We start from the raw sequence: 26,551 nt of genomic DNA on the forward strand, positions 1-26,551 counted from the left end.
ACATTAACATTGAGCGTTTCCTGTCATAGGGAATGGACTGATAAATAAATCCGCAAATACAGCATCAATCATTATCATTACTTGAGAGTCCCATGTCCCATTAACATCACAGTCGGCAGCTTGTCTCATAAGAACAATACGAACGTTCCTTGTCTTATTTCCACAGATATTCTATTTAATCTACAACCTGTGCTTTCGGTAGGCTGAGTTTGATACTTCCGGCAGCCCGTGAAGGCAGCAGCAGTTCATTGTGGCCCTGCAGAGCTAACGCCATCACAGCAGAGCACGGCGTCCTGTCAGAGCGTTTCTACATAACGGAATGGAATATAGAGCTGCGGGTCACTAGACGCGTGTAAACTGGTAAGACACACTGTTTCCATTTTACCCATCATTCTGCTCGCTTCTATATGAAGCGGAATTACTTACTTTGATTTTTTTCAGCTATTTCTATTATCTTTATTATTATTATCGACATCTCTTGTATGTAAAGGTGATTAGCCTGTTAGCTAGCTTACTTTCCCCTATATGAAAGGCTTTCTGGTTGGCTATTTTAATGCGACGTGTTCTCAGTGAAATATGAAATATAAACACACGCACACGCACACGCACACACACACACACACACACACACACACACACACACACACACACACACACACACACACACACACACACACACACACACACACCCTCTGTGACTGTGGTGTCAGACAGGCAACGGTGTGTGTGAGCTGTTATCCTCCTGACGCTTAGCTTTCACTTCCTGTTGTCACCATCAGCATCTGTAAGCGGCTGACAGTCACACCAAGGACATCAGCTCTCATGATGGACAGTGGCTCTCTCTGGGGTGCATTCAGGCTCTTATACTTCCAGTAGGGGAACCATTGAGCTCAGTTCCCTCTGAGCACCAGGTTGCATTCCTCCACACAGAACAGGGGAAGTGTGTTGGCCTACCTTGATACCAGAGGTGTTGTTTGGATGTATTTTCTGGACGATGACATAGACGTATATGATATATCCCCTCTGTGTATTCTTCAGGTTAGATACCTGTGCTGAGTAGAGCGGTGCAGTGATGACGTATTTTTGGGTATCATGCCTTCATCCCATAAAACCTGATAGAGTCCGAACCAGCCATCCGTTGCACACATTGTGTCAGCAAGAATAGTGTAATTAATCATATCGCCGGGAATGTAGATTTGTAATTTACACTGATATATTATTCCTATTTTCAGAAGCAAGCTTGCTATGTTTTGAGCAGTGGAAGCAGCTGGCAGAATGCATGTTCCACTTAGTGTTAGAACACAAAGCTGCCTGCTTTATAACCTCGTGAGGATACTGCCTGCAGGTGCATGGAAACATAGAATGGTGTAAAGCTTTAGGCTGGATCTGTCCTCAGGTTGCAGGGATGATCTCTTTTGAAAGGTAGGTAATAACAAAATATTGCTATGTGGTAATCTGACAAACACAAACAATTAGAGGACTTGACAACATGTAAGCACACAAGTCTTGATATTTGTGTTAAATGGTACATATTCACAAACGCATTTTTAATGACACAAGTCTAGTATTTGCTACTGGACTTTTCCTAAACGGTGGAAAAAAGAGCCACAGTTCATTTTAAAAGGTTGGATCAGAAGGCTGTCATGGTTTAGTACTCCTAACGATCGTTGCTAGCTAGATAGCTAGCAGTGGACAAAGTAACTTCCTTTGAGAACCCAGCAACCGTGTGCTATATGAGACAACTTTATACGTTCTAAATTCACACACTGCAGAAGTGATCACAGTGCAGGACATGGCAGTGTTCATGTACACATACAGAGTAATAACATGTTTACAAAGACAGGCCCACTCTGTACTGTTACTGTTTCACTTTAGTGCATGTTGGTCCCTCTACTTCAGGGGTGGGGAACCTTTTTCCTCTCAAGGGCCATTTCAATTTTTACAACATCCTCCGAGGGCCGTACAGATTATTGAACTCAACCTCTGCTTAAAAAATTAAAATCACAGCCCATTCATTTGGCCTTTCTTTCATGCTGTGCAAAGAAAAAGCAACCTCTTAATCCAGATATCTTACCATGACTCGCGCATGCATTCACGTGCACGGTTGTGGCATGACCACCACAACAGAAAGATATGGACACAAGATGTGTGCAAATGTATTTAGTTTCTTATCCATGTGAACATGATTTAAGTGGGGGGGGGGGGACCTAACCTCCTCGAGGGGGGTCCGGGGGCATGTTCCCCCGGGAAGATTTTTTTTAAATATTGAAGTTAAAAGCATTAATCTGGTGCACTTTGAGAGCAACATGGAGAGATCTATGGATATATCTCTCAACATCCATATGAAACAGAACTGTAAACAGATTTCTTTTTCTTTATGGATATTTTACAAATCACTCCCCTTTCAAACTGTATTCTTGTTTATTAATAACAACTTTTTTTTACTGTCATATAGTATTTTATACCTGTTTACTTTATTTTCTTATTTTTTTATAACTATAATGATCATATAAAGATGTGCCTTTACCTCACTGGTTGTAGAAAAAGCTTCTTATATTCGTTAGCATAGCTAGCTAACCAGATGCTAATAACATCAAAGGTATTGACTGTATGATCAGTATGACAGATGAACAGATCTCCACTGGGCTTTCAACTAAAGACACAGCCACGCAAAAACTGCGGCATGTGTACGGCTCCTTATGGGTACTGACATTTTAAATGAAGTGCTGGAGCGGCGTTCCGGTGCTCTCCGTCAGAACTACACCCCTGTAAGACGAGACTTATACCACGTGATGACATGTTAGGCTCGTGTTGTGTTCAAGGAGCTTGGACAGGAAAAACCGGCACTCGCTTGTTTAATTATTTTGCGGTCTAGATTTTTGCGTGTGTTTATAAATGACCTCGAGGGCCGTATCAAATGGTCTCGCGGACCGTATACTGCCCGGAGGCCGGAGGTTCCCCACCCCTGCTCTACTTGGTGCTATCTGGGCTTGATGTTTTCTGCTTGATGCTAAGGGGCTTGTTTCAGTCTCTGAGTACACTGTACTGACCCAACCACTGTGAACTCTCAAATGAGACGATTTCAACTTGTGACCCCAGATTTCAGGTTCTGACATCCCATATGATTTTATTTTGAAGCATTTGTATCGGCACGAAGAGCTGAGATTCGAACAATCTTTTTTTTTGGATAGCCTTATGGGCTATACCTGAAAATAATCATTTACAGTACATTCCTTGTCTTATGACATTTACAGGGAATGTACAGGAGAAATGGAGCAAATGCAGCAGGAGTTAGCTTGACAAATTACTTGAACGATAAATGCATTGTTATTTGTTGTTTCTTAATTCATTCCTAACCTTTGGAAACAGCAGTATTCTTTAGCCAATGGTTACATTTTTGTCAACTTTTTTGTGACAAATCAATAGCTCCGAGACAATAAGTTTACACTAAGATGACAATAAGTTTGTATTGAAACTGTTGTATATATATTTGGCTTTACAGGGTGTCCGCGGGGTCTTAAAAAGTATTAAAAGTTGATAAATCAACTTAGTGAATATTAAGGCTATTCAAAAGTATTAAAAAGTATTAAAGGGCATTTTCCAAGGTATTACATTTTGTAGCTTGTTTTCAATAAGTATATAAATTGTCCAAAGAGGTTGTATTCTACAGTGTGCCTGAATGTAATCATTGCGTAGGTGTGTAGCGTGATTCTGTGTAGTTTATTTATGGCATCCCGTTGGATTTGACGTCATCTGAACAGGACATCGCACGCTCACTGCTTGATAGCGCGAAGGCCCGTTTACGCCGGTTGTTAAACAACATCGTTATGGGGAAATGCAAGTCTGCGTCCAAATGGTTGGAAGATAAGGAAGAAGGACAATCAATACTGTATATATTAAATGTGAGGTAAAGTGTGTCGCCAATTTAACCGGTTAAAACTCAAAGTGGCGATGAGGTCTTCAAATGTATGGAAAGGGTCTTAAAAAAGGTCTTAAAAGGTATTACATTTGACTTCAGGATTCCTGCATATACCCTGCTTTAACACTGTGGCTCAGACAAAAGCCCACATGAGTATGTCCACTTTGGTGCCAGGAAATCATGATAGGGATTTTACAATCATTTCTGCAAATGAAAGTGCCCTTTAATACATTTTTTAATTGAGATAGTTAGAAAATAGATAAATCCATGACAAACAGAATAGTGGTACGATGTAGTTACAAAGTATTTCAGTGAGCAAAAGATGTGTGTATCAGTAGCTCTCAGTATAACTGACATACACAACAAGTGTACACAAATATACAAATACACTACCAAACACAATCGTACTATCATGATGCCCAATGTCCTTTTTTTACTTTCATGGTAAAAAAATGAACAACAATAGCATTTATGTATTAGGGAAAACTGTACGTACAGGATTGTGTGTAAACCAAAACATGTTGTGTGCTCTATCCTTTAAAAAAGTAAAATAAGTCTGCTTTTGAAACGGTGTTTTCACATAATTGATTAAATGTAGCCCCCACAATGTCTCATCAGTTGAAGTTGGAGAGTGCAGCAGTGGGTGACATCACGAGGGGCTGGCGGGGGGTCAGCTGGTCGGCTCACAGTCAGCTGCTCCTCCGCTCAGCGTCACGCCTCCACCTCGCAGCGCAGAGACACGTCTCAACAGTGTCTGCCTTTGTGTCACGCTTCCAGAGGAGAGGGAGGACATGTCTCTCTCCTGAGAAACGCACTTATTGTTACAGATGAGTAAATGTTAAAGCCCAGATGGATGCAGGCCATGACAGACAGACGAACACTGACATGTGAGAGCGGAGCTATAGGGAGTGGGAACCGCGGTGCATTCTGGGGCGTCATGGCCATATGTGAACGATAGCGTCAATACAAAGAGAAGCAATAGGTACAAATGGAGGAGCGTTATAAAAAAAGAGTTAATTGATGAATCTGTCTGACCGATCACTGTCACTGATGTCGGTCCTCTCTAGTGTTGGGAGTTGGTGTCTACACCTGTCGGCAATTTAAAAATATTAAATATTCGGGGACCCATGTCAGGTTTACAAACGGGTGGGTACAGGACGCATTGCCATTGATGACGTCACACTTCCATTCCCTGTTGGTCACATGATCACAAGCATATCCACATCACAACTGCTTCTCTTTTAACACCCTCATTATAAACCTTTTGGCTTTTTTTCACAATCCATCAGCTTTCATTAAAAAACAAATAGGAATGTTTGCGAGCCAAGCATATGCCTTTGGGTCATTGTTGCTGCGATGTCAAGGGACGAAATGAGGTGTGAGAGTGATACACTTGCACAGGGCCCATGGAGATGTCCATCTTAGGGGTGTAACACAGATCCTCTCAGCTGATAGCATCATGCACAAAGTCTTATCAGCCTGCCACGGCTCCAGCGCGTTAGCTGGTAACGTGCTGGGGCAGTTGCTGGTCGTCAAGTGTGGCTTAATTTCCCCTGAAGAGAATCACAGTCTCTCATTTACATCTGGAGTGCAGACCAGGCGTGAGAGCTCCAGCAGACCTGGCTTTCTCTTTTATCCTGCTCTCTATTTTCATTTTTAATCTTCCTCGCTTTTTGCTTAATCTCTCAAATTCCATTTAGCTCTTAGGTCCATTTAGCCTTTATTCAGAAGTTCAATAGTGCACTCAAGCGCGGCGGCCTGTATTTAAAACCTTACCGCCCCCAACCCTTCAGAGGACTCTGCTGCTGAAGCAGAGGAGCAGCGATGGCAGGGTCCTGTAACAGGTTTCCTCCATGTGCCGGTGTGAGGAGGAAAAGGCAGCATGTGGTGTTAGAACTGAACCTACACGCACCATGCCAGACGTTCCTCTGTCAGCACACACTGTGTGGACTGCTAACACTCTTCCAGAGCATGCTGCTGTGTTTAAATATGGTTTGTACACATCATGTAAAGAGGATCACCTAGTCCAGGGGTGTCCAAACTTTTTTTCACTGAGGGCCACTAACAGAAAAATATAAGAAGGGCTGGGCCAATTAAAAATAAACCCAAGGCCGCAGTTGGCCCCCCTTGGCCGTAGTTTGGACACCCCTGAACTAGTCATTATTTTCGTACCTTTTCATTATTGTTTAGCATATGAAATACCAGAAATAATTCAAATAAACCCAGTCTACAATGAAGTCTTCCCATTGTTTTTGTCTGACAAAAGTCCAAATTATATAAATGTTTCACTTAAGATGAAATCTGAGTGTTTGAAATTGTTGTCGATGGACCAGATTTTCTTGCCAAATGCTTAATCTAAGAGAATGAAGATGAATCCTTATGAGGTCCAGTGTCTGCCAAGTTTATGTGGTGATCAATTAACAAGACAGTTGTTGCCTGGAACATGTGGATAACACAGCCCGTGCTCTGGGAAATGGCTGATAGAAGTGTGAATGGTATGCCATGTGATTTATAATCCTACATTAACAGACCACAGCCCCCAACTGGTCGGAGGATTCATCTTAACGGTTGGCTTTAATTACAAAACAAGTGTTGTTCTTTCTTTTAGTACACTTTGCTTCTTAACCAGAGGCCTGTACTACGAATCCAGTTCAACATAGCCTGGATATGTTTGAGTTATCTGGCTTAACTAACCCAAAACAAATGCGATCTCGCTAAGCGGTCCTACGACGCTGGTTATCAACTCGGTAACTCAGGCCAGGGTTTCTCTGTCCGGCTGAGTGCGCGTTCACATGAAAGGGGCGGGGCTAGCAACATTTGACCAATTACAAACATGGACAAGCGTACTGACAGCGCAGCGTCATACTTCCTGAATAAAAAGAAAACTATAATATTATATAATATTAGACAAATATTAGTTAAACTTTAAACATCCATGACTTAAACACTTTATCCAGGATAAAAGCCACATAGCTGACACAATCTGACTTTAATTACATTTGACTCGAGTGTTTCGTCAACTTAATGTGTTGCTTAAAATAATACTTCTGCATACAGTATGTGACACTGTGAGTGTTGCACGGCCAGATACGACTCAAGAAGCTGACTCAGATAAGGAAATATATGATACATTATGATGTGATATGAATGATAATGGGAGACATCGACGTCTGCACTCACAGTGCCGCGGACTGTACGTAATGTTACTTTGATCCGGTTACTTATGTTGTGGCAGATATTTAAGTAAGCTTTCTTAACGCTAATGTTATAATAGTCAGATTGCTCTGAAGATGGGAGGGGATATTCTATTAATTTTCACGTTCACACAGTCAGTTGATTTTTGCCGGCCGTCTTTCCTGCAACGGCAGTTTTTCTGTATTTCCTTTCTCCTGTAATATGACTTGATCGCTTTAAACTCTGCACACTGAGCTCTGATTGGTCAGCAGGCGGTGCTTTCACTGAGTTGGTCTCTTATCCGGAGCAGGTTTGCCGTTCAGCATAAGTTACCATGGAGATCTACCCCGGTAAGAAGAGAACCAGCGTCGTACTGTAGGACCGGAAACCCAGAGTTTACCCTGAAGTTACCTCGCTAAGCGAAAATCCGGCTTCGTCGTACAGGCCTCAGGACATATTGGATAGTTCTCGTTTTTGATAACAAAAAACAAATAAAGCACTCAGCAGATGCAACCTGTTCACATGGCCAGGATCACAAGTAGACATGGTTAAACCAATATTTGTATCTCTCTTGCATAAGACATTTTCCATGACCTTTTAAAATAATATGTTAAACTTAAATATATGTATTTATTAATATTATTATTATTATTATTATTATTATTATTATTATTATTATTATTATTATTAACAAACAGAGACTCAAAGCATCAGGTGTGTGTTGTATATGTCTGCTGTGTGTCTCAATAGAGAGCAGCAGGAATGAAATCCTGGAGAAAAAAAATATATATATTTCCCAGACATAGATATTATCTTTGTTTAATACTATGCTGGTAAACAATTGAAAAAGAAGGCTTTATAAAGAATTACATCATCAAGGCATGTATATTTATCGATATTTCATTCAAGCCTGCATACCAACAGAACTGTAGTGTTATTTGTGCCGAAGCACACCTATGACGCGAATGGCTCGTCAAATCCACTGTTCCAGTAGATGTGAGCATGCTAAAAGGCAGCCTGGTTACTAATGCAAACTGCAAATTGTATTCTGCTCAGAGAAACATTTCCCAAAGCATAGTTCCGATGCACTGTGAGCCGTGTCCTCACAGTGATGGCCTCTCTACGGCTCCATGATAAGTGCTCTATTTAGACTTTTATATTTTAAGTTGTACTAATGGCAAATTATTTTTACTGGACAATTTCACAAGAGAGATTTAAATTTACTGTACTTCTACAGATTTCTCCTGTCAAAGTCTGGTAATTACCTGCTAACAGAAAGATTGTTGCAAATGCCAAAGCTTATACGGGACGTACAAACTAAATGTCATCACACCAGACATTAGTCGCCTTTAGCTGCATCATTCGGATCCTCTTTCTCTCCTGAGCGTTACCAGCGGAAACAGTATATATTAGGGATGTTAAGATTCACCGATTCGCATCGGTGCACCGGCATAAACGTTCAAGATGCGAGTGCACCGGTTGAAAGAGTGCACATCGGCTACAGTTTGGGTTGAACTAGTGATGCATCGATTGTAGCGTCTTTGCATCGGTAAAAAAACGATTCATTCATATAATATCCTCTCATCCTGTCAGCACTCAGCAGAGACGATCTTTGATCTTTGCTTCGCACTACGGAGGCCGAGAGTCTCAGTTATCAACAAACATGGAAGTCGAGGAGAAAGCGAAACACAGCGCACCGAAAATACCTACAAATCAAACGTTTGGCAACACTTCGGATTTTTCAAGAAAGACGGACAACTTGAAAAATCGCTCGCAAATTGTAAACGATGCCGTGCCGCTTTAAAGTACACAAGTAGTACGCGGAACTTAGCGACGCACATAAAGAGGCGACATGGGGTCTGCGGCTGAAAAGAAAAACCTGAAAGTTAGACATATGAGTTCAATCAGTCAGTGAGGTGTTCTGTCAGTGAGAGTGATGTTTAGTTTACAGCAGCCTGTGACTGCCAATAATAGTTTAAATGTCTTCCTTACAATTGTAAGCAGTTATGAATTACCTATTTGTGAAAGGTTATTTTCTTTATTGTTCATATAGAAACCACTGCTTTCTGCTCACTGGTGAGTTAGCCTATGAATGAGTGTTAAGGCCCAGACACACCAGGCCGAAATCGGCCGTCTTCGTTAGTCTGACGACGAAGCGTGCCCTGTCGCCCAAAGTAAATTTGGTGTGTCCCGAACCCTCGGCCGTGACACGCCTTATTTGGCCTTTCACGGTCGACACACGGCCGATTCAACATGTTGAATCGGCCGTGTGTCGGACACAGGCAGTCGGACCAAGAAACCACTCTGATCAGCTGTTCAGCTAGCAAATAAGAAGCGAAACGGAAGTGAGGGACGTAAACAAACGATTTAAGAAGGCACAGGACAGCAGCTAAACACCAGCAGGTGATACTTAAAGACATCAAACATAGCCCTTAAATGTCCTCTCTTACCTCCCACACATAGCAGGGACATCTCTGATATCGGCGGGAGCGTCCCCGGCTGTCCTCTGCTGAGTGCTCCGTGATTTGTTTGATCAAGTCCGGTTTTTCATCTCATCGGTTTATTTGTCAGTATAAAGTTGCAGGATTAGTCTCAAGTACCTCAACATTGTCCTTAAGTACAGTGTCTAAGTAAATGAGATACTGTCTACTGCTGTTCATTTACCTATTGTGAGTCGCCTCGGATAAAAGCATCACATGGAAATGTAAATTTAGCAAGAAGTGGCCATTATTACATTACATACATTACTACATTGCTGACTCAATAAACTACACACCCGCCAGAACACTGCGATCATCAGATGCAGGTCTATTAAGTGTGATTTTATAGTATGTCTGCACTTTATGTGCTCATTTCATCATTCATGTATTTTATATTCTACTAAAACTGAATCTAACCATAAACAAGGTGGCCTGTTGGGATATATATATATAATATATCTGCATTATTTTATCCCACTTTATGCTTTGCTCTTGCTGCTTGTTTTACACTGATTTTATGTCTTATTTTTTACTGATGTAAAGCACTTTGAACTGCAATCCCCTGTATGAAAGGTGTTATACAAATAAAGTTATTATTATTATTATTCAGATGGATGTTTCTGCCCCTCTGTTCATTCTCCCTTTATCCTCCTCAATCTACAGTATTGTAATGTTGTAGCTGTTACTATAACCAATACTAATGCTAGGGCTGCAACTGACAGTTATGTAGGCACATTGTTATTGTTTCTTATCGCTGTGTGATTACAAGAATAAACAAATAGCAGGATAGGCAATGCAAAACTTTATTTCGTACCTTCATACACACATAACACAACATTAGAATGAGCTTTTATCAACGCCTACATGATGATAACCTGTCAACATGACAGGAAAATCCACATGACATTAATACAGAGCGGGCAGAACCCAAATCTGCATTCAAAGAATACACTTTACCAAAGCTTGAGGAAAATATCTGAAATCTGGCATTTCATTTAACTCCAGCTCTCGACACAGGTTCGGGAAAGCCCCTTGAGCTTCTCGCTGTAGTATCCATGATTTCACCCATTTAGTGCGGTTTCTCCTAATTCTTCGCTTCCGCCTCTTGAGCATAGACTGTATATATAAGCTCTTGAGAGACTGTTGCTTGAGAATGTCTTCCACAAGCAACACTCCAATGGCTGATAGCTCCAGTACCGCACGAAACATGTTTTCCATGGACGAGAGTGAAAATGGAACGCACACGCTATTTGTTGTTTGTTTATTTCACAGTCTGTTCTTCTTCTCTGTCTTCCGGTTGTTGCCTATTTTGAATGACGAATACACACTACCGCCGCCTGCTGGTAAGGAGAGTTATTGCCACTCACGCATGCGCAGTTCGTACGTGCTCGGCTGAAGTCTTTACGGTGTGTTCCAGTGCGACGTTGGCCAAGACGCAGGAGAACTCGCCGACGCAACAGTCGGCGTCGGCGTCGGCGAGTTCTCTGGTGACTGCCTGGTGTGTCTGGGCCTTTAAGCACATCAGGCTGGCAGTTGTATGGGCATTGCACTATGGTAGTTGTTATTTGCACATTGTTAATCATGGGCAATGCATCCTTAAATTGTTTAACTGTGAGGTGTTATACAATTGTACTGTACTCTGGAGAGTTTTTTAAGGTAAAAAAGGTAAAAAAGAAACAGCATAATGGAATGCGCAGTACTAGTAGAGAGAACCAAATATGTGAAGCACTTTTTTGTTAATTTATGATTTGCTGCATATAAGGAATACAACAAAATCCTCTGTCGTACCATATTGAAGTATCATTATTTTGCATCGTGTTGAATCGTATCGCCTCGAATCGCATAATGTTGAATCAAATCGTATCGAACTGTATCGCAACAGGGGTGAATCGTATCGTATCGCATCGCCTGGTGTTTCAAATATATCGTTAATGTATCGTATAATTGGCAACGTATCGAGATGCGCATCGCATCAGCCTCAGTGATGGAGATGCACATCCCTAGTATATATACTATAATCAAAATGGCTGCAATAGGAATAGCGACTCCGGCTTTGGGGCTATAACACGTGACAGATCCTGGTAAAGGCGAGCCCTGTGACTGTGAGGCCCAGCATGATGCCAGAATGAGAGATCCTCTCCTCAGCATTGTGCAGCTGCATCAGCAGTGCAGAGGCATGACGCAGCTGACAGAGTTCAGAGCGGAGACCTCTCCTCAACTCGTCCTTCACTCTCCACTGTCATATGCATATCACGGGAAAGGGCCACTTAGAAATTCATAGAAACCATGAAACAATTGCTACTTTCAATTGCAGATTTTTTACCGGCATCATGCAGGCGCGGCACAAGGAGACTTTGTTGGGGTAGAATATAGCCTTTGTCCCTCAAACATGACATTAGACACAGCTGGAAGTTAAATATGTATGAAATCTCTCCAGGCCTTTAACAAACGCACAGAAAGCCCTGTAATAATCTAAATACAAACACAGTCAGCCTGCCACCATAGTAAACATATCATTAATACATAATAAAGCCTATTAAGGTGCATGAAAAATGTATGTTTTCATGTTTGGTGTCACACATGGAAGCTTTATGACATCCTGCTGGATCTTTCCTTCCCATATACATTCACATTATTTTTTCTTTCATTATTTTAAAGTGATAGTGATTTTTTTCAGTCTACACAACATCTATCGCACGTCCGTCTGCCTGGGAGTGGGATCCCTCCTCCTTTGGGGAGGTTCCGTTGTGCGCTAAGGACAGAGGGGGTCATATGCTGTACACACTGACTAATGATGTAATATGTGACATTGGGCTGAATAAAACACGAGATGGAAGGCTGACAGGCAGGTAGGCCATCCAATTATCTGCCGCGGGCCGAGGCAGATAATTGGACTTGCTTTTTACAGCGCCACGGCTTCCACGGCTTCCACAGATGAAATATTTGTATATATTTATTGCCAAAGCATTTAATTTATTCATTGCTATCGGGATGTTAAGAGCATTCCATGGAATATAACAAAAAGTGTTTCTGAAGTGAATTACCTACCCTACCTTTAATTTTATGTTTTAGTGGTCTGGCCTCCCTCGGACAAGAGGAAACTGTATCATGACGTGATTGATTGGCCCTGCATGTTATGGGATATTTGTAGAAAAGGCTACGGGGGTTTTTATTTTAATTTTAAGCTTGGTTTTTTGAACAATGCAGATTTGTTTTCTCTGCATTTGTATTGCATGGCAAGTTTTCTTAGTGTGCAAATGTACTGATAGTAACGCATATAACTACGGTTCTATGAATTCTGGATGACCGCCAGAGGCAGTGCTTAACACTGGATGTTATCCATCTCGCGCATGCGCAGGTCGAGTATTTAATATCAACAAAGTTATATGTGACCTGGGGTGACGTAGAGCAGCCACGCCTATATCAGCCTAAGTCACCATCAGAAATGTCTCAATGGAATCTTCTCGCCAAGATTCCGAGTGACAGAGAACTCTGGCGGTCATCCAGAATTCATAGAACTGTAGTTACATGCGTAATTATCGTTCTATTTCATTCCTACTGACCGCCAGAGGCAGTGCTTAACACTGGATGACTATTACCAACATAGTCACGAGGAATCCAGTACCCACCTTACCGGGAGTGTCCTGAGGGTTCCTGAAAGACAACTGCATGGGAGGCAGCAACATTATACGATACGATATACTTTATTTTCCCCGTAAGGAAATTCGTTCTGGACTCCGTCCTGCAGTTCCACATACATGTACATATACAAACATAGTAAACATTAAAATACATACACATATCATCCCTCATACACCGTTTGAACAAACAAAATACACAGACGCCCGGTAAAACCGGGCAAAGGTGCACGGTGAAGCCCAAGAGGCCGCTGCACAAATCTCACACTTAGAGGTACCCCTCGTAGTGCTGCCCAGGAGGTTGAGACACTCCTGGTGGAGTGGCCCCTAACATTAAGAGGCAAAGGCAGACCTCTTGATCTGTATGCCTCCTCAATCACCTCAACAATCCACCTAGAAAGCCTCTGTTTGGACAGAGCGCGCCCTTTCTTAGGGCCCCCGTAGCAGACAAACAGGGCATCAGAGTGGCAGAGGAGCTATGCCGAAGCAGCTTCTACGTTCTGCAAGCCTGTGGCATCATAAGCTGCTAGCTCTTGACTTGATTTAAGTGGGCCGAAGGCAGCCTCTTTGGTAAAAAATATGGGTTAGGCCAAAGTGTCACCCCTGTGCCACCTGGGAACCAGTGTATGCACGTTTCACTCACTGTCACTGACAAGGCGTGAAGATCACTCACACGCTTGGCTGATGCCATCGCTAAAAGAAAAGCAACCTTTGCCGAAAGCCATTTAGGCTCTGTCTGGTCCAGAGGTTCAAAGGGTGGGGAAAGGAGGGCTTCCAGCACCATTGGCAAGTCCCATGAGGGAACCTTGAGGAACTCTCAGGCACTTCTCAGCAAGACCCACACCACTCTGAAAATAATTTCCATCTCTACCATCTCATAAAGCGCACTGGTAGAGGGAGCCCACTTGCCATTAAGAGTGGATCATGCCCTTCAGGGCCCAGACCCATAGCTGCAGGCGTTCTGGTTTCGGGTGCCAGATGTGGCCCTCCAGCTGGGAGAACAAGTCCCATCTCCTGGGCCATGGATCTCTTTCCAGCAGCCTGTACATTGCTGTAAACCAGGGTCTCCCTGGCCAGTTTGGGGCAACCAACAGAAGCCTGTGGTTGCCCTGGTGAACCCTGTGTACAGTAGCCCCTATCAGCGGAAACGGTGGAAAGGCATAAAGGAGCCGATCTAGCCAGGGCATCCTGTCCCAATGGACTTGTCATCTCCATCAGTGAGAACCAGAGGGGGCAATGTGTCGTGGACTCCGAAGCAAACAGATCCACCTCTGCCATGCCATACTTGCCCCATATTGCCTCCATTACCTCTGGGTGGAGTCGCCATTCCTCCGAAGGAGGTTTCTGGCGGGAGAGAAAATCCGCCACAACGTTCTGTGGCCCTGGCAGATACACAGCCCTGAGGCTGTAAAAATAAGGGAAAGCCCGCAACCTGTAATGACTGTGTCGACCTGATGCCCCCTTGGTGGTTGACATTGTAGACAGCTGACTTGTTCTCGCAACGTATCAATACATGTCTGCCTCTCAAATATGGCAGGAATTTGCGGAGCGCTAAATGTATAGCACGGAGCTCGAGCACATTTATGTGTTGTGCCTGAGCACTCCAGAGCCCGCTCACTGCTCTGTGTTGCCAAACTGCCCCCCAGCCAGAGAGTGAAGCGTCTGTCACCACAACCTCACGGCGTGAGGGGATTGACCCCAATGTGACACCTCTGACCAGGTACGCCCTGTCTCTCCATGGCCGCAACGCCATTAGGCATCGGCTGGACACCCTGACCTTCCTGGATCTATGCAACCGCGGATCTAAGTGGAGAACCCCGGTCCAAATTTGGAATGGCCGCACGTGGAGAAGGCCCAGTGGCACTATTGCCGTCACTGATGTCAGCATCCCCAACAGCCTGAGAACAACGCTGTATTTCACCTTCCTGTCTATTTGAAATTGACGTAGAAGGTGGAGTACCCGCCTTGGAGCCGGAGAGGCCAGCATCTGGATGGAGTCCAGGGACATGCCGAGGAACCCAACTTTTGACTGGGTACAAGACAACTCTTTGCATAATTGACTACCAGACCCAACCGTGATACATGGCCCAGTAGGGCTGTGGTGTCCTGCTCTGCCTGTTCCTGGGTTGGAGTGCAAATCAGCCAATCGTCCAAATATGGGAGGACTTGTATGCCTTTGGCTTGTATTGGGGCCAGAGCTGCCTGTATGCACCTTGTGAAGACCCGTGGGGCTAGAGATAGGCCGAATGGGAGCACCTTGAACTGATAGGCCTGCCCTTTGAATGCAAAGTGCAGGTACTGACTGTGATGGGGTGCTATTGGGACGTGAAAATATGCATCCTTTAGATTGATGGATGTGAACCAGCTTTCCTGAGTCACGGCCTGGAATACATCTGCTGTCCTCAACATGTGTAAGGGCAGCACTTTCAGAAATCTGTTCAGCCCTCTTAAGTCCAGTATAGGGCGAAACCCACCCTCTTTCTTTGGAATTAAAATATATAAACTGAGTAAAACCCACCTTGCAGGCACCGGCAAATTCCACCAAGAAATTGCTAGTGGGAATGCTTTATGCTGAAAATCTGACGCAAAACTGCTATGCTGAAATGTAATGTGTAAGAAGAAAGTGAAGAATTTAGATTGAAATGATACATGAACACTGGGGGCTTGAATGTGTGATGAGAGAATAAAAGAAAGTAAAAAGGCTTGGAAAAGCAGCAGAATATTTGAACTGCAAACTTTTGAACTAACTTGATGGTGAATGATCTGTCGCCATGCCAACGGCATTTGATGACATCCCATAATACGCTTAGATGCGTTGATGGCTGCATCGTTACCAAACCTGTGAAGTTTTGGGCCATTTGGAGCATTTTCACTGAAGTTATGAGAAAACCGTGTTTCATGGCGGGCATTGTGTTGCCATGGCAACGGCATGTCCCGTAGATGTCTTCACGGCTGGACTGTTAGCACACATGTGAAGTTTGAGCACTTTTTGAACATTTTCATAGGAGTTATAGCGACATCGTCTTTTATGGCGAGGGATGCGTTTCCATGGAAACGGCATATGGTGAGATCTCAGATTTGGCATAGAGCTGTTGAGGCATGGACCGGTGATATACAAGTGAAGATTGGGGGATGATTGGACCGTGTCCATTGGATTTACAGCGACATCGTGTTTCATGGAGAGTGATATGTCGCCATGGCAACGGCATTTGATGACACCCCATAATACGCTTAGATGTGTGGATGGCTGCATCATTACCAAACCTGTGAAGTTTTGGGCCGTTTGGAGCATTTTCACTGAAGTTATGAGAAAACCGTGTTTCATGGCGAGCCTTGTGTTACCATGGCAACGGCATTTGAAGAAATCTGAAAACTGTCCCGTAGATGTCTTCACGGCTGGACTGTCTCTTGATCGCCCTCTCTCTCTTCTCTTGATCGCCCTCTCTCTCTTCTCTTGATCACCCTCTCACTCTTCTATCACCCTCTCTCTCTTCTCTTGATCGCCCTCTCTCTCTCCTCTTGATCGCCCTCTCTCTCTTCTCTTGATCACCCTCTCACTCTTCTATCACCCTCTCTCTCTTCTCTTGATCGCCCTCTCTCTCTTCTCTTGATCGCCCTCTCTCTCTTCTCTTGATCGCCCTCTCTCTCTCCTCTTGATCGCCCTCTCTCTCTTCTCTTGATCACCCTCTCACTCTTCTATCACCCTCTCTCTCTTCTCTTGATCGCCCTCTCTCTCTTCTCTTGATCGCCCTCTCTCTCTTCTCTTGATCGCCCTCTCTCTCTTCTCTTGATCGCCCTCTCACAGGAGAACACTTCACTGTAGGGTTTCTGCCATGTCTCCACTTTAGTTTGACTCTCTCTCTTCTCTTGATCGCCCTCTCTCTCTTCTCTTGATCGCCCTCTCTCTCTTCTCTCTCTTCTCTTGCTCGCCCTCCCTATCTTCTCTTGATCGCCCTCTCTCTTCTCTTGATCGCCCTCTCTCTCTTCTCTTGATCGCCCTCTCTCTCTTCTCTTGATCACCCTCTCACTCTTCTATCACCCTCTCTCTCTTCTCTTGATCGCCCTCTCACTCTTCTATCGCCCTCTCTCTCTTCTCTTGATCTTCCATGGAAACGGCATATGATGACACCCCATAATTGACGTAGAGCTGTTGAGGGCAGGACCATTAACCATTATCTGAAGTCTGCTGCTCTGAGCATGTCAGTTGGAGTTATGACATCATCGTGTTCCATGACACAGGTGTTTATATTTGAGCTAACGACGTGTCCAGAGATCAAAGGTTTCCATTGTTCTGAATGAGAGATAAACCTGTTACATGTGAACGTTTTGTTGAAGAACCGTAACAGATATCGGTGAAATTTCAAAGCGTGAAGCATCTCAAGGACCTTGAGTATCTGAAGTGTGCTTTTTGTGTACTTTCGGGTCAATAATGTGGCCTTTTTGGCAGATTACTGTAACTAAAGGTGTGCGGCTGCTGCTGTGAGGAAATATCAGCCTGAAATTACAATGGGCTTTAATGGAGACATGTTGAAAGTTTTTGTCACTTCATGCCCTCAAGAAGCATTTTGTTTAATCATTTTGCTTAATTATTTGTCATTTTTCAAGCTACGAGATGTTTTCCTACGCTTGTCATGAAAAATTATGTCTCAGGAATGTAGGGTTTGGGAATTATGGCAGTTTAAAACAAAAATATGAAGGCAAATTTCAAGATTTCCTACACTCTAGCTGTGACATCACGCACTCTAGTTAATGTTAAAATCTGAAGAAAGCCTCTTTACCAAGGTCTGAACAATGTTTAATATCTCTAAAAGTAAGAATCAGATTTAAAAGTTGTATTACACGAATAATGTCAGAAAGATGTGTAACATTTTAAAGTTGGAATGAGGTTTCTGAGTGAAAGTATGAATGAACAGTTAGCAGTTGAAGTCGCATGAAGATTTGTTCAAGTCTGAAGATTTTCTCCATTGACTTCAATGGTTAAAAATGTGATGAATTATGGGATGTATCTCTGGAATTATGAAAGTTATGAATGAGAAAAGTAATAACCATCGATTCCCGACCGAGCTGAACGTTTTGATGTTTGAACGGAGTTTCTGCGATGTTCAATGCGGGAGAAGAAGACCGGCAAAATAACGGGCGGAATAATAATAAAGAATTTTGTGCGTAGAAGAACAGATAGTTCGAATGCTGTTAACAGCATTCCCACTAAATGAGATATTTACCTCAGCCGGGAAGACACAGCGTTAGCCTAGCGGCATCTGCAATTTGCCGAACATACCTGGCGAAAAACACCGGTCTGTCAGCTTAATGTGTTCAGCCGTTCGTGACCAATCGCAGCCCTTGGAGGACGAAACCGAGACTCCAACACTACGGTTACAGGGCTACCAACGAAGAGCCACCGGCTATGTTATTTCCCAAGCTCTGTATTCAACCTGTGTTCGCGTCTGCGAGAAGATAATAGAGACATTTCTGATGGTGTCGTGGGCTGATATAGGTGGGCTGCCCTATGCCACCCCAGGTCACATATGACTTTGTTGATATTAAATACTCGACCTGCGCGTGCGCGAGATGGATAACTTCCAGTGTTAAGCACTGCCTCTGGCGGTCAGTAGGAATGAAATAGAACTGTTGTTATTAACGAACAACAGTTACATTTGCACAATAAGAAAGCTAAATAGGATGATGATAAAACCGTCTGATTCAAAAAGTGGTCCCCCCAGTGTCAATGACACCTTTCTACATGATGATAAATACAAATAATGCAGTGTAAAGAGCCATCAACAGTAATAGCAGATTGAATCAGCCTCTCCTTCAGGGTGTCCCTTAGATGCTCCGATGCATGGAGCAGCAGAGGGGGGGGGGGGACATTTTTATCCTCACCTCTCTAATCAGCCAGGGCTCATGGGGCTGTAATATTGTGGTTAAATTAGTGTTTTAGCATGTCATATCTTAACCATGAACTCCATGACAATGTTTCAGGCATCTGAATAGTGTTACTCCTGCTGAACTCCCCGCCCCCCCGCTGTCTGCAGGGTTGGACTGAATACATGTAACGGCTCCGGCCTGGAGCTGTGAGCTTTGCAAATACAGCAAATGCTAAATATTGAAAAGGCAAAGTGCCCTACTTACCCCAGAGAGGGGCCTTAAATGAACCAGAATTGCGGGCTAAGGGCAATATTGTGTTAAACTGAACAAGGCGTGGTGTGTCTGAGCGCCCCCTGCCTAAGCCTTGGGTTCATATCCCAGCAGGGGCCCCCCTGGCTCTGCCGAGGCCCCCAATGCTATGGCTTTGTTTAAAGGTGGGAATGTAGTGAGGGATTGTGCATCGCTGACAAAATTCTGCAGATATGTCGGACTCATCTTCTATCAGGAGGTCCCGTAACCCTTTCATATTTTTTATTCCAAGTTCATACGTTTTATCAGGTTGTCTTTTTTCTTTGTAAATATATAGTTTAATCATTTACTCAAGAATAGTATTTCTCCTTGAAAAATTCACCACGCTACTATGCAGTTTCTCCCGTTTTGTGTTGACATGTGTTTTCTAGTGTAGAATAGTGGACTTATCTACAGCTTCATTTTGTTGTCGACTCTGTGTTGTAAAAGAATGATCTTAAATCCTCAAATTATTGGAAAAAAATAGTTTAAAGCCTTTAGTGTCTCCATAGGAAGCAGTGTGAAGTCAGATACATCTCCTCAAGTTATATCAGCCTTGTTAAAAGACTGAACTGTGTGAATGTTAGGCGTCAGAAAGAAGAGATCTGACAGACCGCTGCAGCCCGCTGCTCATCTCTGCTGCTATAATCACTCAATTAACTGTAATGTAAAGTAATGGGTCATTTGGGTCTTTGACAGGAAGAAGAATGTGTGGATTAAAAAAGTCAATATGTTTGCTGCATTGATTTTGAGTGGTAGTGACTCACTGAAGGGTTATAGAAATTGAAATTAAAAAAAGCACAAAGCCTGACTTTTCTGCGTTAACTCTGGCTGTGTTGGACAGGATGTGCAGTGTTTGACTTCCTGTCCTGTGTGTTGGTGGCTCAGCAGCCTGTGGAGTCCCCCGTCACCACTTCCTCCGCAGCCTCAGTGCCACTATGTTTTATTAGAGGGGGCTGCTGATGGAAACAGAGTCAGCCGTCCCTCCAGGGCCAGGGGCTCCTCAAACTCACAGCAATGCCTGCTGGGAGCCCGTCGCCATGGCTGCATGGGGCGACAGAGAGCGAGTAGAGGGAGCACGCCACATGCAAATGGCAATCTTGTGCTGCTAAAGAAGAATTAAATCACAGGTTTCACTCACACTGAGGTCAGCTCCAGTATTTTAAGGCAGCCTCACTGTTCTATGCACAGATCCCAAAATACACAGGCTGTAACCTGCCAGTAAAAAGCAGTGCTGTTCCTGGTTTAAATAATACTGGATATCATCACACTGAAGTAAAAGTTGTTTTAACTTTCCAAACTGCTGAATAATTGTGTGTGTGTACAGGAGTAAGATTCAGAAATGTGACATAACAACAGCTCAGACTTATCTGGAAAGTATGAGTGTGAGAGCCGATCTCTCCTTATGCTGTTGTCCTCGTTACCTTGCTTCATTTCCTTTCTCATTTCCTCTGCCTCTTCTTCTTTTTTGTCTTGTTTATTCCAATATTTTTTATAGATACAGAAAAACCAAAATAGTAAGCCCTTTGTGTCTGCATTGGCCTGCATTGTGTTTGCGTTTGTGTTTGCGTTTTTCTAGATGACATTTGCTGTTACAGTTTAATAACCATTGACTTTAAGAATACTCCTCGCTATACACACAATAATGTATATTAGGTTGTTGATGTGTTGATCTTGTGATTTTAAAATCAGTTCAATTTGATCAGCGAAACCATATTGTGTCTGTTGGCCTCATTCAAACCAATAACAGGAAATGATGATGTTACTGTCCCCACATACACAAACCATGCGCTGCTGTCTGCTGCTGCACAACACACCGTTGCATCACAGTGAGACGCACTCTGAGCTCCAGCAGTCAGTGAAGCTGCACAGACAGATTCAATTAGATTAGTGGGGCTGAGCTTTAAAGTCAAATCAGCAGCTAATGGGTTCCAACATATTTGGCAGCGGTGACAGCGTGTCCTTTGTAAATAAAGGGCAGTTCGGAGGCGCGCCATGCAGTTAACCCCGGCCACCCCCCCGCCACACAATGACTCAATTGTGACATTCTGCTGTCAGTCACAGAGCTGCTGGCAGCCGCAGGGTTTACCCGCACTCATTCTGCAGAAAAACCTTTTTCTCCAGACTTTTTTCTTAGTGGATATATGAAAGTCTACCTATAATTACGCTGGAAAGATGGACTGTTGTGCATTTAACTGTTCTACATTCATTTGACAGCTGCTTTTCAAAGGAAGATTTCTGTGCCTTTGTTTTGCAGCACGGACACATTTCAGTCTGTCTTGCATGTAAAGCACATAATGTGCGCATAACAACAATGATTGCATGAAATATGAAGATTATTTGTTTAAGTCCTTTACTGTATGGCAATAAAAAAAATTAAGGTCTACTTGTGATGCCCCAAAAAACCTGCAGTGCAGTAAAAGGGCCCATCACGCAGGCTTTGATTCAAGCAGGCGGCAACCTGATGTGTACTTTTTGAAATATTAGAGACACAAAGACATGTGTCTGTCAGTCAGAAGAGATGAGAAGTGTATTGGGGTCATTCTTTCCAACAGTAAAACGTGTGTTTGTCAGTCTCCATGTTTTCACCATGTTATGGGCGAACAAGAAGTTTTCCCCATTTTGTTCTCACAAATAATTATATTTATTACATTTCTAAGACCTATTTTCGCAAGGAAGTGTGAATGACGACTGGCACATGCACTTGATCTTGAAGTTTGATTGAATGGGAAGATGAATAATTAAGCATCTCTGTGTCCCTGCAGGCCTCTGTTTTGGCGGCACACAAAGCAATGTGGAGGAAATAAAAATCCTGATACGCTGAAAACCAGAGGTACGGCTCTCCCTCACACAAACACTCATAGACAGATTATTCTTGCATGCTCTCCCAGCTAGACATTTTTGGTTCTAAAAACATTCTGAGAATGTTACCATTCACTGTTCTAAGAATGTTTTCAGCGGGAAGTTGTCTTTTGGTTCCCAGAATGTTCTTCTGAAAGGTAGGATAACGTTCTCTAAAAACATTCTTAAAATATTCGGTGATAACTTTCTTAAGATGTATGAGCGCATTGAGACAATGAATAGGACGTATAAAAACAAATTTGCATGCCAATATTCACTCACATGCACTTATAATCACACTAAGGTATGTAGGCCCACAGTATTCATAATATCATATGTGTAAAATATCAGAAAATAATCACACTTTTTTTCTGACTATAAAGGTTGTGTCTCGTATGTAGGTTCTAACTGTTAGATAAGCTATCTGGCCGTGTTTTATAAAAAACATTCTGTCATCTCAGGCCTTAATAACATCCTCAAAACATCCTCTGTATGTTGCAGTTAAAACGTTATGTCTTAGTTAACCTTAAACCATATAGGAACATTATTTGAAATAATAAACATCCTCAAAAGGTTCTTTGAACATCAAGGCAAGGCAAGGCAAGGCAAGTTTATTTATATAGCACCTTTCAACACAAGGTAATTCAAAGTGCTTTACAAAAATGGAAGACATTTTAAAAATGGCATTTAAAATCAGTCATTAAAAAGGAAAGATAATAAAATAAACATTAAAAGAAAAAATACATGAATAAAAGTTAAAAGTTACAGTGCAGTTTAAGATGTGAATAGTTCAATTAAAAGCAGCGGCAAAAAGAAAAGTCTTCAGCCTGGATTTAAAACTAGTAAGAGTTGCAGCGGACCTGCAGGTTTCTGGGAGTTTGTTCCAGATATTCGGAGCATAATAACTGAATGCTGCTTTACCATGTTTAGTTCTGACTCTGGGGACAGAAAGCTGACCAGTCCCTGAAGACCTGAGGGTTCTGGATGGTTCATAATTTAGCAGTAGGTCAGACATGTATTTTGGGCCTAAACCATTCAAAGCTTTATAAACCAGCAACAATATTTTGAAATCTATTCTTTGACACACAGGAAGCCAGTGTAAGGACTTCAGAACTGGAGTGATGTGATCCACTTTCTTAGTGTTAGTGAGGACTCGAGCAGCGGCGTTCTGAATTAGCTGCAGCTTTCTAATAGATTTTTTAGTGAGGCCTGTAAAGACACCATTGCAGTAGTCGAGTCTACTGAAGATAAAAGCATGGACAAGTTTTTCCAAATCCTGCTGTGACATTAGTCCTTTAATCCTAGATATGTTCTTTAGGTGATAGTAGGCTGATTTAGTAACTGTTTTAATGTGACTGTTGAAACTCAGGTCAGAGTCCATGACTACACCTAGATTTCTGGCTTTATCTGTTGTTTTGAACATTGCAGACTGAAGCTCAGCGCTAACTTTTATACGTTCTGCCTTGGCTCCAAAAACCATTACCTCAGTTTTATCTTTGTTTCATTGGAGAAAGTTCTGACACATCCAGTCATTGATTTGTTCAATGCACTTACTCAGTGTTTGAATTGGAGCATAATCTCCTGGTGAAATTGTTACGTACATTTGTGTGTCATCCGCATAGCTATGGTAACTTATTTTGTTGTTTTTCATTATCTGAGCCAGTGGTAGCATGTAGATGTTAAAGAGAAGAGGCCCCAAGATGGAGCCTTGAGGTACCCCACATGTCATATTTGTCAACTCAGATGTGTATTTACCTATAGAAATAAAGTTTTTTCTGTCCTTTAAGTAGGACTCAAACCAATTTAGAACTGTTGCCGAAAGTCCCACCCAGTTTTCTAGTCGGTCTAGTAATATGTTGTGGTCAACAGTGTCAAATGCAGCACTGAGATCTAATAATACTAACACTGAAGTTCTGCCACTGTCTGTGTTTAAGTGGATGTCATTGAAGACCTTTACAAGAGCAGTCTCAGTGCTGTGGTTTGGACGAAATCCTGACTGGAACACATCCAAACAGTTATTTAAATGCAAGAAGTTACTCAACTGTTGAAATACTACTTTTTCAATGATTTTACCTAGAAATGGCAGGTTTGATATTGGCCTGTAATTGTTCATTACTGAGGCATCTAGATTATTCTTTTTTAAGAGCGGTTTAATGACTGCAGTTTTCAGGGCCTCTGGAAAAATACCTGAGTGAAGAGATGTGTTTACTATATGAAGTAGATCTGAGGCCATGCAAGGAAAAACATCTTTGAAAAATCCTGTTGGAATAATATCAAGGCAGCAGGAGGAGGATTTCAGAAGTTGAATAATGTCCTCTAAGTTTTTACCATTAATCTGATGGAATTGTGTCATGGTGTTTGAATTGATATTAGGTGGACATAGGGACAAAACATTTGCTGTACCTGATGTAGAGGCACTGACTGCTTGTCTAATTTTCTGAATTTTGTCAGTGAAGAAGGAGGCAAAATCATTGCACGCCCTGGTGGATAGAAATTCAGAGGCTACTGACATTGGGGGGTTAGTTAGTCTGTCGACGGTAGCAAACAAGGCACGTGCGTTGTTTTTGTTTTTGGTAATGATGTCAGAGAAGAAAGACTGTCGTGCGTTTTTCAATTCCAAATTATAAAGGCCAAGTCTCTCTTTATAGATTTCAAAGTGAACCTGGAGATTTGTTTTTCGCCACCTACGTTCAGCTTTTCGACACTCTCTTTTTTCTGTTCTCACGGTCATGGCCTTTCTCCATGGAGATATTTTCTTGCTAATCACTTCCTTTACCTTAGTTGGAGCAATGGTATCTATAACATTTTTAATTTTTGAATTAAAATGATCTACTAGCTCATTTACTGAGATGTTAGCAGGTTAGCATCAGATGAAAACGTTTTTCTTTAAAACATTATTAGAACCTGTAGGTAACGTTAGCCAAAGTTGTGAGAAAGTTCCCTGCTAGCTGGGTACAAGCTTGATGTTTTTCCTCTAGATCAGCGGTTCCCAACCTTTTTCAACTCAGGGCCCACTTAAAGGGGACCTATCATGCAAAATGCACTTTTGTACGTCTTTTATACATGAATATGTGTCCCCGGTGTTCCAGGGAACTCACCAAGTGTCAGAAAACACAACCCTCTCTCTTTTCCTCCATACCCAAATCTCTAAAAACGGGGCTGCAACGGATCTGATACAGACTGATACAGATTTGAAAATTCTCTGACGTCAGGAACGAGGAGCTCCGCCTATATGGCCAACTCTCCACCTATCAGGGGAATGAGAGGTTGCCGTGGCATGGTAACAGCATGGTAGCATGACGCTCGTGTCTCGCCCCCCTGCAAAGGAGGTGGTCAGCTGCAGCGCATGCAAAGACAGGGGTGGAGGAGAGCAAAATAGAGCAAAATGAGGCATGGCTAAAATGCATGATCTGTTTGGTATTTTGAAAAAAAAACTTCACAGACATGTTTTATATAGGTATGGCCCCACAGTTCCCTTTAGCTGGTAATTACCGGACTATGACCGGTAAAATATGCTGAAGACCGGCAAATCTAAATCTCTCCGGTCAAAATGTCCGGTCAAAATAATTTCCCCTTAGCGCAATACCGCATCAGTTGCGCCACTTATGTGACTGACAAGAATAGTATGTGACAGACAAAAGAGTATGTGACAGACAAGAAGAGTATGTGACAGACAAGAATAGTCAATTCTAATGTCTAACACTTAATGTGGATAAAGAGATGTCCTGTATGCACTGGTAAAAGTATTTCGTTCAACCAATTAAAAAAATTTAGGGTAATGGTTCACATCTATACTCTATAGCTTGAGCCAATGAAAAATAAATAACTTGCCTCAAACAATATTTCTTATGTCCATGGAAACTATTATATAAGACTTGGCACAAAGTATATTTGTCTTGTTGAAGGAAGTCAATTAATTTAAATTCTATATTTAATCCAAACAAAAAAATATAGATTTTATCAAACAGTTTTTTCTCGTTAAAATTAACTAAATATTATTTGTTTTATCCAATCAAAAATGTATACATTTTGTTAAACTATATTTTTCTCATTTAAGGAACATAAACTGAATGTTTAATCTAATCCAAAAAATATAGATTACATCAATAATTCTCATTACACATTGTGATATTTAATAACGGGTTTATTACTTATAAAACAACCATATTTACAGGGCATCTGCATTGTTCAAATAAAATGTAACAATTTAAAATAATACATAGAAAAACCACCCCTCGGTTGTATGCCTAAAGGCATAAAAATGAAAAATAATTCTTGCCAGAAAACAGTCAAGTTTCAATGGTCTGATTGTCAGCCCCACATATCAAAACATTTAAGAAAACAAA

The 26,551-nt window shown here is 42.3% G+C and overlaps 1 protein-coding gene across 3 annotated transcripts in view; it reads left to right on the forward strand.

Annotated features, from left to right (window-relative positions):
- Window positions 1–249: 249 nt before the first annotated feature.
- The window catches only part of fynb (FYN proto-oncogene, Src family tyrosine kinase b), a 94,124-nt gene continuing 67,822 nt past the window's right edge, over window positions 250–26,551 (forward strand). For 2 of the 3 annotated variants that reach the window (XM_034150398.1, XM_034150396.1), the window contains exons 1-2: window positions 250–360; window positions 22,130–22,197. The gene's annotated coding sequence lies outside the window, so the exon portion shown is untranslated. The remainder of the gene's footprint in view (window positions 361–22,129; window positions 22,198–26,551) is intronic. The other variant, XM_034150397.1, reaches the window with a different exon arrangement.

Source organism: Trematomus bernacchii, unplaced genomic scaffold, assembly GCF_902827165.1.
Source record: "Trematomus bernacchii unplaced genomic scaffold, fTreBer1.1, whole genome shotgun sequence".
Lineage (NCBI taxonomy): Eukaryota > Metazoa > Chordata > Actinopteri > Perciformes > Nototheniidae > Trematomus > Trematomus bernacchii.